Source organism: Lynx canadensis, chromosome B4, assembly GCF_007474595.2.
Source record: "Lynx canadensis isolate LIC74 chromosome B4, mLynCan4.pri.v2, whole genome shotgun sequence".
Classification (NCBI taxonomy): Eukaryota; Metazoa; Chordata; class Mammalia; order Carnivora; family Felidae; genus Lynx; species Lynx canadensis.
Window position 1 is genome coordinate 45,277,498 of NC_044309.1, and position 15,565 is coordinate 45,293,062.

General features: G+C 45.3%; 1 protein-coding gene across 2 annotated transcripts in view; it reads left to right on the forward strand.

Moving 5' to 3' along the window:
- ETV6 (ETS variant transcription factor 6) overlaps window positions 1–15,565 on the forward strand; it is a 254,814-nt gene that overhangs the window by 28,036 nt on the left and 211,213 nt on the right. The window lies entirely within an intron of this gene.

Here is a 15,565-nt window from a genome sequence, read left to right on the forward strand (position 1 = left end):
GGTTAAGCGTCCGACTTCGGCTCAGGTCATGATCTCGCGGTCCGTGAGTTCGAGACCCGCGTCGGGCTCTGGGCTGATGGCTCAGAGCCTGGAGCCTGCTTCCGATTCTGTGTCTCCCTCTCTCTCTGCCCCTCCCCCGTTCATGCTCTGTCTCTCTCTGTCTCAAAAATAAAATAAAAAAAAAAAAACGTTAAAAAAAATTAAAAAAAATAAAACCTTCACATTCTCAATGTGTGGGAAGCAAGGGTAAGTGTTTCGGAAAAGATCATGCCTTGAAGGATTATTTTTTTCCCTTTACTCACCTCTTTGGCTATCAGCCTTGAAATCACAGGTCAGAAGGTTGTTGGAGAAGAAACAGCCACTCTCAGCCGTTGCGTATGGTGTTCTAAGTAGGGTAAGTTCTTAGCACTGGGTAGGTAGATGGGTGGGTGAATGGATGCATGTATTTTTGAGGGAAAAAAAAATTCCTTCCTGAGTAAAGCTTAGTAATTCTTCCCACTGCTTCTCCTTTCATCCCTTCCCTGGTTTCCGTGACTGGGGCCTCCTCTGTCCTTGTGGGGCTACTGTAGGGTTTACTTAGGGCATGTTAAATTGTCTTGATGTTTCCCTAGTCTATAAATAAGGGTATTTTAAAATGGGGCCATCATGGGATTTGGCCGTATTTACTTTTGTCACTCTCTCCTCCTCCTCCCAGAGAAATGGCGTATTTAGGAAGAATTCCCCTCATTGGTAATATGCGTTGACTTGTGTCTTTCATAGACCACGTCTCCATCCTGGTGTCAGAGTTAGGGAAATGGACAGTTCCTTCCTTTCAAACATGCTTGTTCTAGGTCTGTGAATGGTCTGGGACAGTGGCCACACTCCCTTTGTCATATCCATCATCTTGACATCCTTTGGTTCCACACATCTTCCCTGCCTATTACACTTCTCAAGTTTACAAATCTCTTTTCACTGATTTCATTTTAGTTTGGCATCATGATGTAGTGGGACTAGCACTTGGCTGGGAATTAGGACTAGCTGCGCCCTTGGATAAGACACTCAGCATTCCTGGTTTGTAGTTTTTGCCTCTGTAAAAGTCGAGACATCCAATTTGATAGCTCTCTGGCTCTAAGGGCATTTTGACCTGTGATTGTTGAAAGGATGCAGGTGGGATTTTAATCTTTCATAGCTTACGCTTTCTGAGAGCATTTTGGTCAGCCAGCAGAGTGATGATTCAAAAAATCCTGTGTTCCCATGAGAAACAAAGGGAAACAGGCTGGTCCCTCCGATGGGAGCTGCTAGAAATAAAAACCCTACTGTTGTTTGATTGCAGGTCTCACGATAAGCTAGAAGCAAACTTGCAGAGTTGACCTGTGTATATTATTTAATATCATCAAGGTATACATTTTTCTTACTTCAAAACTACTTTCGATGGCAGAGTATTTGTTTCCTTTCTTATTTTTGGTTGTGAACCCCTTTGCCCTTTAGTGATGGTGTTCTAGCTGACCTCATGCAAAAAGATCGTTATTACGTGTCCAGCTAGGACAGGTACTGTGTCAGGGGAGCATCTCTCATATAATTTGACTCAGCCTGAACACATTGATTTTCTTGCAACCCGGGGATTAGACTCCCTCCATTGAAGCCTCATATGAGGGGAAGAACAGATAGCAAAGTGTGTGTTAAGATGATGGACTGTCGTTATCTTGCCTCCGGGCAGCAAAGTGATCTGCCTGGAAACTGATTTCCCCTATGGTGTTGATGATCTGCTTCTCCTCCTGACTAGAATTAGAAGACTCCTGCGGTCTCTTCGTTGGCCGTGCTACCTGTCAGGACCTGGCCGTAAAGCAACTGCCCATCTTTTCTAGCCTGGCTCCCTCGCCGGGAAGGATGCGGAGAGTGGCTCGTTCCTTCTAGTGAATTCAGACCTTTCATTTCGGGACTGTTATTTGAGAAGGTGATGCTCTTCCATGATGATCCTTGCCTTCTGCTTTTCAAAGTCTTGAATACCATACATAGGTAGTTAGGAGACCCGAGGGTCCTCTGGGTCTGGTCCACGCTTCGTGGCGGCACGGGGGTGAAGCTGAGCTCTTCTCTGGAAGCCTGCTAGGCCAGCCCCTCTTCTCCGCATCCCACTGAGTCTAGACTTAATTTCTTTCTAATGTGGCAGCATCCTTGCCCACATGGGGAGAGGATAAGGACGATCTTTGTCATGCTGTAGCAGCTGTAAGCCACGTGTGTCTGTGTTCCGTAGCGGCGGGAGCACGTCAAGTCCATTGGGTTTCTTCGTCTTTCAGGACACGTTTTGTTTGGCTCGTATATTGAGTAGCCACATATCCCACCTCTTCTCTTTTGCTATCATGTGCTAAAACTTTGGGTCCTGTGGCCTTAGACAGTCATTTATATAGCTCAAGTTATCTATTAATACTTTTTTGCAGGTTTAATGCCCCTTTCTGGTGGGCTTTGGGTATTTTTTGTTTTCACATATCCTAAACCACAATGTCCTGTGATGTAGAAAATCACGTGGTAAGACTGGTTAGGAATGGAAGATGCTGTCGATGATATGATGCTCATTTTCACCACTGGCTAAAGGCTTCAGACCGTCGTTCCGGTGTATTTTGTTTACACTTTGATTGTCAAGGCTAATGGTTTTAATTTTAAAATTGTGCCTTGATTAGATTCAGCAAACCCTTGAAGAACACAAACTCATGAAATTTGTGGGAATTTCTACAAGACTATTTTAATTTCACGTTTCACAGGTAACACCAAGATTTGGCTACACTTTTTATACTGATGCCTCTATTATAGAGAAGATATTTAAATTATAGGGCAGCTAAGGTAAAATAAAAATGTAAAAAGAACTCAAATAAATGAATCTACTCATTCCTTCCCGAGAAATTTCCTTATTCCTGTATTGCTGCATTTTTAGCCATAATGGGCACTAGTCTACCACTAGACTGTATTACTTTCTAATTTATCTGTAGGTTCGGGCAAGTAGGACTGGAAAGAGGAAAGGGGGCATCAGCTTTAAGACTACTTTTTCTTTAAAAATTTTTTTTTAATGTTTATTTATTTTTGAGAGAGAGAGACAGAGAATGAGCAGGGGAGGGGCAGAGAGAGAGAGAGAGAGAGAGAGAGAGAGAGAGAGGGAGAGTGAGGGAGACAGAATCCAAAGCAAGCTCCAGGCCCTGAGCTGTCAGCACAGAGCCCGACACGGGGCTCGAACTCATGAGCCATGAGACCATGACCGGAGCTGGAGTCAGATGCTTAACCGACTGAGCCACCCAGGCACCACTAAGACTGCTTTTTAAGTCTTAATGTCTGTAACTCCCATGTCTGAAGGAACTGAAGACAAACTGTGAGCCTGAGTTTAACATTGATTTTCCTGGAAATGTCATCAGGATGTAGGCTCAGAAGCAGACTGCCCAAAGAAAAATTCCCTAAACAATTGCCTTTTTTTATTACGTTACCAAATTTCTTGCGGGATTCCATGCAATAGTATGTAGTTTGTAGAGTTGCCTCCCAAACTTCTTGCTGAGCTCTTCTTATGAAAGAGGCTTTTCTTTAATTACTGTGTGGACACGTGTATACAGATGAAAGCCTGACCTTCCTAAACGCTGTGTTGTAAAATTAATTGCTAGTTAATTCCACAGATGCATACTGACACATGCATAGAAGACAAAGATGGTCCTTTGGCACAGTATTGTCAAAGTGACTCAAGGGAATTGGGCCTGCAGGTACAAGGTTCTGGAAACACCATAACCAAATCATTTTACTTACTTTCCTTTTAAATTCTTAAAAAAAATTTTTTTTAAATGTTTATTTAATTTTGAGAGAGAACAAGAGAGGCAGAGTGCAAGCAGGGGAGGGGCAGAAAGAATTCAAAGCAGGTTCCAGGCTCGAGCACAGAGCCTGATGTGGGGCTCGAACTCCCAAACTGTGAGATCATGACCCTAGCCGAAGCCAGACGCTTAACCGACAGAGCCACCCAGGGGCCCCAGTTTTCCTTTTAATATTTGCACAAGATGAATGTAAACATTATGTATATATCTAAAAGTTTTAATAAGTACAGAATAAGTATAAATGATAAACCTGTTTTTTCTAAAAATTTTTTTAATGTTTATTTTATTTTTTGAGAGAGAGAGAGAGAGAGAGAGGGCATGAGCAGGGGAGGGCAGAGAGAGAGGGAGACACAGAATCCAAAGCAGGCTCCAGGCTCTGAGCTGTCAGCACAGAGCCCAACGTGGGGCTCGAACTCATGAGCCTTCGTGCTGTGAGATCGTGACCTGAGCCGAAGTCAGCCGTTCAACCGACCGAGCCACCCAGGCTCCCCAAACTGTGTTTTCTTCGTGGTGGGTAAATTGGTGCATCGGATGGATTCTCATCTGTGGCCTGCTGTGAATCCTGGCTAATTTGATAAACTAAATGAGCATCTCATTTTATTTAGCTTTAAAAATAATTCTGCGAGGGTTTTGTTTTTCCTTTGATATTTTACTTAGGATTTCTTCACCCCAAGATCAAATACATATTCATTGAAATATATGGACTGTTACCTGTTTCACTGTTCCATTTAGGTTGAAGAATTTATTGGAGGAATTTGCACACATATTACAAAATAGAGAAGAATATGATGAACTGCATACACTCACCGCTCGGCTTTAACAATTACTGATACATGACTAATCTCGCTCTATCTATATCCTCTTGCACTCTTCACCCCTTTTCCACCCTGGTATTTTGAAGTATAAATCCCTCACATGATTTCATCCATAAATACTCAAGTATGTGCCTTTCATAGATTTAAAAAAGAAATAAAATGTCATTATTACATCTGACAAAGCTAACACTAACTCCTTCATGTTATTTAATTAATATCTAGAGTTCAAATATGATACCTAGTGTGTTAGGCCTTGAGGATACAGCCTGTAAAAGTAAGGTCTATAAGGTTTTAATCCCTGTGCGCCAAAATCCTAGTGTGAGGAGACAGGCAAAAAAAGTAAGATAAGAACCAGACAGTTGTGTTAAGTGCTCCGAAGCAAACACAGTGGGCGATAGGACAGAAGGACCCAGGCCAGACGTGGGCTGTTCCAGGCAGGGTGGTCAGGGATGTCGTGGGGAGGTGTCGTGGGAGACCTGATGAAGAGAAGGACCCAGGAACAGGTTCCTGGGGTCGGGGGTTCCTGGGGTAGGTGGCGATGGGGGGAAGGAGATTGTGATTTCGGTGGGCCTGAGGGGTGTGTCCTTTCACCAAGCAAATTCTTTTCATTGTTAATGCTGACTTGAGTTACAGTCATTTGTAATTTGTAACTTTTTGGTATCTAACTTTTTGGCAGGGTAAATAGGAGGAGCCATCCAAAATACACTGATACTGAACTTTGTGATAAGTTTTGGCTGAGTTGTTTATCAGCTATGCTTAATTGCCCCTGAATGTTCCAGAAAAAGTGAAACTGAAAATTCAGGCTACTGAAAGACCCCTTGAAATATATAAACTCCTCAGGGCACCAGACCCTTATCTGTCTGTAATAATGGAGCCCTAATTTCTGTAGGGCAGGTTCCCTTTTGAGATTTTGGACACTTCCTGATTATTTCTCAGTAAAATAAAAGCGACAACTTCTTCTTCTTCTTTGTTGTTGTTGTTGTTTTCTTGTGACTCTTTAATACTTCTCCTTCTCTGGGTTAGAACCAGGAAGTGGAAAATCAAGGTATGGAAACCACCAGTACCCACACACATTTGTATTTTCACGTACATGTGAATATATATGTAGGTAACATGGGGGAGGGAAATAATGCCTAGAGAAGGTGATCTCTATTAAATTTGGTTTAAATGCAATAGCAAATTAGAGTACCTTCTTGTCTTAATCATCTCTGTAACAAAGATAGAACGAGGTATTACGTTCAGATGATTGAACAAAAGTGGATGATTCCAGCATTCTTCTCCACCCTTAAAAGAAGATTTTGAAGGAAACAGTCTTTACATAGACGTACGAAGAGTTTGTCAGCCTTTCTTCAAACACAGCCAGCCACAGTCAGACTAAACATCGGTAGACGTTTCACTTAGTTCACAGTGGAGATGTTTGTTGATTCACAATTTTTTTTTTTTTCTTCAAGCATTTACTGTGTTCCTGCATTTAAGGCACCTCCAAGCGTTGTAGGGAAAGAAAAGCACATGAACTGTACTCTTTACCTTTAAGGGACTTGTGGCCTGAGGTAAGACAACGTATAAGAAGATAAATAGAATGTAAAAGCAGCATGTAAACAATGCCAAATGCACATGTGTGCTAAAGGTGCTTCTTTAGTTCAGTGTTGTTAAATGTTTATTTATTTTGAGAGAAAGAGAGAGAGCAAGCGGGGTAGGGGCAGAAAGAGAGAGAGCGAGAACCCCAGAAATGTCCTGCACTGCCAGTGCAGAGCCTGGATGTGGGGCTCGATCCCACGAACCATGAGATCATAACCTGAGCCGAAATCAAGAGTTGGATACTGAACCGACTCAGCCACCCAGGTGCCCCTAAAGGGGTTTAAAGGAGGGAGAAAGTTCATTGCAAACTTGAATAACGGTAAGAATGACTGAAGCCACCCTCTGTTGAGTACTAGGTACTGTGCAAGTATTTTACGGTATGTAGTCATTTAATCTTCCTGTCAGCCATGTGACTTAAGCGCTCAGGATCACATGCCAAGAAGTGGTAGGGCCCCCGTTGGATTCTGGGCCACCAGACTCCAAGGGCCCAGTCTTATCTGTACCAGGGGGGCCGGGGAAACCTGCGTCAAGGGGGGGATCTTTTGGTCAAGGGAAGCAGCCCACGTCATAGAAGGAGCCGGTGTATAGAGAGAAAGAGTGACAGGTAAGGTTTCAGGGACAAATTTAAAAGCCCTTCAGTATGGGTGAAAAGCCTTTGAACTTGATGAGGAAAGGAGTCGGGAGAACCAATAAATGGACTTACCAAGAAAGTAACATGATCACCCAAGCACCCTGGGAGGATGGGTCTCCCAGGGGATCGTTGGCTGCGTTGCTGGGCAACCCCTACGGTTCGAGTTTGGGCTTTCTAATCATTTCCGCTTCATTCTTGTGGCTGTCCCGTGACTCGTTTGGTTTTCCATTAGTCCTTTCCCCGTTGGCCTGGAGGGATCAATAACTACAGAGCCTCAGTCACCAGGCAGTATGAGCACACAGTCCCACAAGGCTTCCCCGCAGGCCCCGCAAGACCTGTGTGCTGTGTGTGACCTGCCTTCCTTGGTAAAGCCCTTCAGGCCCGGCTCTGCGTCTCTAGGGGCTCATTAGAAGAATCCTTTGTGATCACCTGGTCAAGACTGCATATATTTAGACAGCAGGGTCAGGGGGAGTAACCACAATTTTCTACTCCATGCTGATTAATCTAGGATTTAAATACAGGCTCCAAAATAAAGTGTAAGTGGTGGGAGCTCAAAGAAGCAAACGAAGCTTAACATTAAATGACACGGGGCTCCTGAAAATGCGGGAAGGCCTGGGAACCAAGGTTACTTACTACATCTATAACTCTCTTTAGACAAAGAAAATATGTGATTAAGAAATGTTTTGGCAGGATCTCACCGAGATTATTTACTGGGAAGGAGGCCCAGGACTCAGCCAGGCAGGAAAATGTGGGGTGTTTGCCGGAGTTGTGGAAGACCTTTCTAAAGTATGGATGTAGAGTGAACGTGCCTGTGTCTGGAGAGGGAGGGAGAACCATCATGCAGTTTTCTGCACTTAAAGGATCCCTGCAAAAGCCAAAATAAGTATAGGAAGCCCCCCCCCCCCCCCCCCCCCCCCCCCCCGCATCTTGAAATGAGGAGACCCTGCTGAGGTAAGGAGAGGCTCAAACCTTAACTCTCAGGGCTTGAATATTTAAAGACATAGCACAGTACTTTTAACTTTGTTTTATTTTATTTTATTTTATTTTATTTATTTTTTAATATTTTTATTTATTTTTGAGAGAGAGAGAGAGAGAGAGAGAGAAAACGCACGAGTAGGGGAGGGGCACAGAGAGAGGGAGACACAGAATCCGAAACAGGCTCCAGTCTCTGAGCTGTCAGCCCAGAGCCCGATGCGGGGCTGGAACTCATGGACCACGAGATCATGACCTGAGCCGAAGTCGGATGCTTAACCAACCGAGCCACCCAGGTGCCCCAACTTTGTTTTATTTTGAAACCATGGCTAGCTCTTCTCTGGTCTTCTCCAGGAAGAAAACTTGAGTGTTTGCAGTTGGACTGGCATAAAAATGTCCACAGTTATGTTAACGGACAGGCTTAGGTAAGCAAAAGAAAATTTGCCTTTCTGGTTCCAGCGTTTCACTACCTAGCTTTTTATAAAACGAAAGATAAATGGCCATCTACTGAAATTTCAGGTTAAGGGCTTGGTTTAAAGGTGTTTGAAGATTTGGTAGTCCTTTGCCATGTTTTTTGGTAGATACTACATGTGTTTCAGTGTCCTTGCTGACCACATTTCCCCCTAGGGCATGTTCTCTCCAGAATCATTTGTCTCCCACTGGGAGACTCTTCCCTCCCTCCCCCTTTTGTCTGTTTCTCAGACATCTGCTGCACACTTTCTCCAGGGCATGCAGTCCAAACCATCCGCAGAGAGCTTTGTCTGCTTAGTATAACTTCTGGAAGAAGATAGAACTGATTGATTTTCATACACAAACACAGTGATGTTCTTGCCGGAAGCTCCACGTCCCTCAGTGTCACAAGCATGAATTTATGATGCACTTTGAGAAGGGTCAGAACACTCCATGATGAAACTAATGCTGGCCCCCCAGTGCTTTGTGGCGCTTAGGTAAATGAAGGGTTATCTGGTATTCTCTGAAGCTCGGGCTCCTCCAGCAAATGCCAAGAGGAAAAGGAGGGCTCCGTGGATTGACCCGGGGACGTGTGCATCCATACGTCTTACCTCCTTTCAGTTGGTGATCTAGATACAGGCCGGCTGGTGGAAATCAATTAGTGGCGGGATGTGGCAGGAGCTGTCTTCCCTTTGCCCTCCTCACTTTCCTTCCAGGACACCTGTTCGTTTTGCATAGATTCAGGCCCCACTTTCACATATTCCTGTAAATTGATTTTTTTGTTGTGTTGATATTGGTCTTTAGAGGCAAAGAAGTAGATTCATCATAATCCTTACTTCATGGCACATCATTTCATATTTTCACCTATTTAAAGCGGTCTCATGAGCGACCTAAACCCATCCCCTGAAACCAAAGCTGGGACCTTGAAAATACCCTCCATATGACCAGATGATGCTCCTCTTCGCATTTGCCCCTTCTTCCTTCTCCTCCCCAAGGTAACCATCATCTGAACCCTGCACGCACCCTTCCTCTCCTGTTCTTTCCGCATGCTTGCTTTTGCCTGTGTGTGGTCCTAAAACGGACGACATTAAAGGATAAAGCGGATACACACAAAAAGTATGTATCTGTACAGATGTATATTTAATTTTACTTTTCACCATTTATAAAAAGGGCATCAGACTGTGTGTCATCTTTTTTACTTAATATTTTTCACTGCCGCCATCCATCTGTATTGCTGTATGCCGCTGTAGATCATTTGCCTTGTCTCCTATATAACGTTCCATTGTGGGATTATACTCAGTTTATTCTTCTCACTCTCCCATTGATGGGCATTCAGGTTGGTGCTAGGACTTTGGCTGCTGTGGACATGTTTGCTATAAATATTCCTGAACGTGTAATCAGCTGTCTATGTGTGAGAGATTACTCTCTGTAGAGGCCTTCCATTTTTTAGACACCTAGCCGTAGTACGCTGAACTGGAGGAACGTTAGCATGTAAACCTTGTATGAGACAAGACGCCAACCGAGTTTCACTTTGTGTCTTCCACCATTCTCCCTGTCCCACCCAGCGCTCGCAACAATTCTGGTTGCACAGCACTTTCTTTAATACATGGTTTCTGTGTGGTCAGTGCTTGTTGATTTTTACCTAACTTAAAACTCTTTGAAGGTAAAACCATATTCTCATGAGACCAGTCTTCTTTGTGTTTTCACGTGCCTAATTGGGTCAGTTTTTCTGCGTTTTTTTAGTGCCACCTGCAAACTAGGCGGACGCCATCTTAACAAGGCAGAGTTCTTGCCCTGAAAGAACGTCCCATGGAGTGCGGAGAATTATAATGCTATACCACCAAGGTCATGGAGACAGGGTACTTACCTGTCCCCGGGAGACAAGACTTCTGGGGGTTGGTGGGAAGAATGTGTTGGATCTGATCTTTGGCAAATGAGTAGATCAGGAAGGTGGATAGGGTGGACTATTTCAGGGAACCGAGAAGTATGGGAAAGCATGGCACACTCAGGCCCTGAAACTCAGTCCAGTTGGTTTTGACTAGAACATGCGTTGTATGCAGTTATGTGTAGGCAGATGAGAGGTCAGATGTGCTTGTGATTTTGTGAGTCTCTTCATTTTTGAGGATTGTACATAGACCAAAGCCATTTTCACTTGCTCCTACTACTAGGCATCTGGGTCTGTGGTACTTAGTGACATCCCTCACCCTTCCCCTTCATGACACATCCATTTGGCTGAGAAGGCCACCTGACCATGTGCCCAGAGTAGGGGGAAGATCCTAATTACCTCTGGTCCTTGTTAGATAGACAGTAGAGTTCACCTTAGGTAGGATTTGGGAACAGTCTGTGATGCTGGAGTAGTGTTTTTCTCTCCAGGGACTAGACCAAGATAGCTCCATTGTAGGGGTAGCAAAAATTATATGCTGGGGAAAATTCGCCTTCTCCTTCTGGTGGCTTTTAGCCTCTGTGTACTCTTACTGTCTCTCTCTCTCTCTCTCTCTCTCTCTCTGTCTTATCTCTGCGCCTAGCTGCTTTCATATATTTGCTTTCTAGTGATGGAGCACTGTTGGGGGGGGGTATAGGGATGACGGCCTCACCCACACCCATCCCTGGCCATCTGTTTCCAGAGACTCCATGGCTCGCAGAGGGAGTGATGATTTCAGGGAAGGGGACCAGAGGGGGCTGGTGGACAGCAGGCAGCTTTCTTCTCAGAGAAAACAGCTAGTCCTCTGTGACCAATTCTCCTTCTAACGAGAGAGATTATACAGCCACTGCACGCACCGGCACATGCACTTGGGAAGATCAGATGGATCTTACCAAATAAAATTTTTATTGGAGCGGATGGTGGTAGAGAAACACATTTTATTATGCCACGGGAAAGTAATATAGTGTTACGTTTGGGGTGACTTTTGGAAAGTCTTTATTTCAGGTTCGCCTTGGTGGAGATCTGATCTCTTTGTAATCTTTTACCTACCTAGTACGGTGGGTTAAGAACGCAGCCTTTAAATAAGCTGGGTAGATCTGCCTGTGTTTGAGCTCACCCTGTGCTGCTTTTTAGCTGTGTGACTTTGGGCGTATTATTTTACCACTGAGGCTCAGTTTCCTCAGCTGAGAAATGGGCCACTGATTCTTAGCTCCCACACTGGGTTATTATGAGGGTTATGTGAGCTGTAACGCATTTAAACTATTTTGTAGGGGTGCCTAGGTGGTTCACTCGGTTGAGCATCTGACTCTTTATTTCGGCTCAGGTCATGATCTCATGGTTTGTGGCATTGAGCCTCACGTCAGGCTCTGTGCTGACAGTGCAGAGCCTGCTTGGGATTCTTTCTCTCCATTTCTCACTCTGCTCCTCCCCCGCACCCCCGACCTCAGAATACATAAATAAATAAACTTAAAAAAATGAAAAATTTATAGCAGCTTTCTCTGGAGTTATTTGAATTTTGGATTCATGTGTTGCTTTATTGTTATTGTTGTTTTTTAATGTTTATTCACTTTTGAGGAAGAGAGAGAGACGAGCGTGAGCAGGGGAGGGGCAGAGAGAGAGGGCGACACAGAATCCAAAGCAGGCTCCAGGCTCCAGCTGTCAGCACAGAGCGCGTCGTGGGGCTCAAACTCACGGACCGCGAGATCATGACCTGAGCCGAAGTCGGACGCTTAACAAACTGAGCCAGCCAGGCACCCCATGTGTTGCTTTTGTAAAAAAAAAGAGTCAGTTCAGCCTTTAGGCTGTGACAGTCAGGTGGCCATCGTGAAACCAAATGAGCTGTCTTTTGTGAGGTTTAATAGGTTTTTAATATCATTCGGTGCAGAGGTTAAATTAAATAGGAGGATCATATACAGAGTGGGCCCCTCTCTGCCTAAACGTGGCTCTCTCTCACTTTCAAAGCAGTGCTTTAAAAAAATCTCCTTCCCTAGGAATATTCCCAATGAAAACTCTTTTTCCACCTGGTTATTGTCTCTGTATTTGCTTCCCTCCGCTTTCCCTCCGCTTTCGCATATTTACCTCTGCAAAGTCGGAATCATCTATCCACATGAACTTTCGTGTGTGTTTGTCCCGTCGTTCCCTTTAGAAGATGTATCCCTGCTGGTGTATGAAATAGGATGTTCTCTTCCTTTCCCAGGGAAATACTATTTTCCTTCTCCTCAAGGAGCGAGGAGAGAACTCAGGTCAACATTCATTACATGTCAGTGTCTCACTGTGCTTCTCTTCCCTTAGTTTGCCAGGTGGTTAAGAAAATCACGTGGGGACACGGTCCCGCAAAGACGGTGTGTGTCCCCTGATGTGCATCACCTGTAACTTCTGTATACTGAATTTCGCTGCAGCCTGTCAAAAGATACTAAAGACAGGCCTATTTGAAGCACTCGATTTTCTGGCGTTTCCATAGCGAAATCCATACGCCACACTGATCTACCGTGAACCAAAGGGACGTCGTCCTTCCTTTGCATGACGTTATCAAGTCTAGCTCAGATTCACAGGACTCTTAAAAAAGCTATCGTGATATGAACAGAGTCTAAGGGACTGAAATAGAGATTTCTCCGCCTTACGTTAATGATAGCACTTTGAGAGTTAAATAGTGAGGTGGGAGGATAGGGACAGTTTGAACGGTATGGAGACAGTTGGAGAGGGGATCAATGAGGAGAGGGCCGGGAACAGTCCCCACAAAGGCCATTGCTTTGAAGCAGTTGGAATCCTTTCATTAGACACTGGGACCCTCTCTGGCAGGCACTGCCGTGTGGTGCTCTCTCCCTTCCCTGCGTTCCGGGCTCCCCGGTCGAAGTGAGTCGTCGTATTGCGGTCAAGTCCAGTTTTACTCTTCAAAGGCATGAGGTGCAGAGAAGACCGATAGTGTGGGCTAGAAAGAGAAGGACTCGTACTGTCAGCAGGATGGTCTTCTCTCAACTTGGCTAGGTTTCATGTGCGAGGTCCCCTAAGATGTGGGGTCAGAGCCTGCACAGCTTCTGGGGCTCATGTCTGCATGCTTTCTGGGGCTTTGTGTCCTCACCTGGTGGCCAGGGAGATGGCATTTGGGACCTGGTGGCACTTCCTCTTCCTCATGCTTCCTCCTGCACTGGATGACCCAGGGGGCGTCCCAAAGGCCTGCCGCTCCGCCTGCCCTCTGACCCGGCCGTGGGTTCAGCTTTGCAGGCTCCCGTGTGCGGCGGCCCTTCTTGTGGTCAGTTGGCTCTTCCCTTGTTACCTGTGACCTCTTTGTTCTTCCTGATCGTCCCCTCGTGGAATGTTAGTGAGGGCTTTGTGGTTCCTGTTGCCTAATCTCCCTCCCTCGTTACAGCAGTGAGGCCTGGGGAGGGGGAGGTAGCAGGTCAGCCAAGACATGCTTTGGCTCAAGGCAGAGTGAGGACCAGAACCCGAGTCTCTGGAATCCTCGTCTGGGGCTCTTGCCTTGTCTCTCTTCCGTTCTGTGTTGTCAGGCTTGGAGAACACCTCCGATGTGTTTAGCTGATGACCCTCAAACCTCTGCGAGAGCCAAAGTTGCTGTGAAAACCCGATTTTAAACTGATTTTCTCCAGCGAGAACACACTGACAATCAGAAGAGAATATAAAGGGTTTTTTTTTTGAAGGAGGTTGATCGAAGGCAAGGCAAGGCTTCGCTCATCTGGGTCCTTTCGCGCTGCGTTGTGGTGGAGAGTGAATCCTCGCTCTGGTGCTCGCCTCGGATCTCTGCTGAGAGAGGCACCTTATCAGAGGCCTTCCCGGGCCACCCTTCTAAAATAGCAACTACCCAATGTTCCCTTCACTGCATTTTTTTTTTTTTTGAGAGAGAGAAAGAGAGTGCACATAAGTGGAGGAGGGGCAGAGGGAGAGGGAGAGAGAGAATCTCTTAAGCAGGCTCCACACCTGCCCAGAGAAGAGCCTGCTTTGGGGCTCGATCCCATCACCATAAGATCATCAAGAGTCGAACACTTAACTGACCGAGCCACCCGGGCACCCCACTGCTTTGTTTTTCTGTCTGGCACTTGTCACGCTCTGACATCGATTGTAGTTGTGTTTTGCTTAAATGTATTTCCACTTCCACGAGTATATATAAACCCCAGAGGACTGGAGACTTCTGTCTCTTGTTCGCTGCTATATATCCCCAGCCCCCGGAGCAGTGCCTAGAACGCAGTAAGCAAATATTTCTCAAAACAGCGAATGGACCTTTGTTTGGGCAAGCAACCCAACCTTTGTGCGCCTTACGTATCTTGTGAGTAAAAATAGGGATGAGAAATAGAGCCTACCTATAGGCGTCCAGTTATGGAATGGATAAGTCTGGGGATGAAAAGGCACAGCACAGGGAATACAGGCAGTGATATTGTAACAGCAGTTGTATGGTGACAGATGGGAGTTACACTTGCGGGGAGCACAGCATAAGGTAGAGATGTCGAATCACTCTGTTGTACACCTGAAACTAATGTAACACCGTCTGTCAACTGTGTTTCGGTAACCAAAAGAATAGAGCCTGCCTCATCACTGCGGTGAGAACGGGAGGAGTTCGTCCCTCTAAAGCACTTGGAACCAGCCTGGCGCATAGTAAATGCTCAATAAACGTTCTCAGTTACTATAATTATTGTTAAATATTTGACTTCCTTACACTAGACTGTAAATTCCCTGAGGGCAGAGACTGTTTCTCACGTCATCTTTATATTCCTGGTAGCAATGCGGCTGACACGTGATGGATACGCAGCGTTTGTTAAATAGATACATACATTATAGAGAAATTGTAGGTGATATCTGCATAAATAGTTGTTAAATCTAGGCGAATAGTTTTCCTTCCTGTCTTTTTCTCTGAGCTGTAGGTGGTGAATCTTCGTGGACTAGGACGATTGTATCTAGCCTTAGCTCATCGCTTAAGCAGTGGGGCCGATGATTTATTTTGTGGCCGTGACTGGGCTGAAGTTTCCTGGGGATTGACGGCAGTGGCAGAAGCTTGGTGGGTGACGAATGTCACCCCGGCCTGTCAGATACGTGGCGGTTCATGTATGAACCATGGCGGTTGAGATCCCCTCCATTCATAGTTGATACTTCACAGGAATGCTTCCCTGGTAAAAGGGGTGCTTATAGAGACGGCAGGCGTCTGAACAGACAGATGCTGGAAAAGGCGAAAGAGAAGGTTTAGAGGGAAACATACTCCTCCTCTCTGTTCTCAAGAAACAATTTAAAGGTTGTAAAAATACGCTTTTAAACTTGAGCCAGCCATTTGAATTCCATGGGCCTCACGGTTTTTGTGGTGAAATTAGAGACTGGGACTAGAAGATCTCCGAGGAAGCTCCTTACTTTTTAGATTTCCTGATTCTGTGGCAAATGT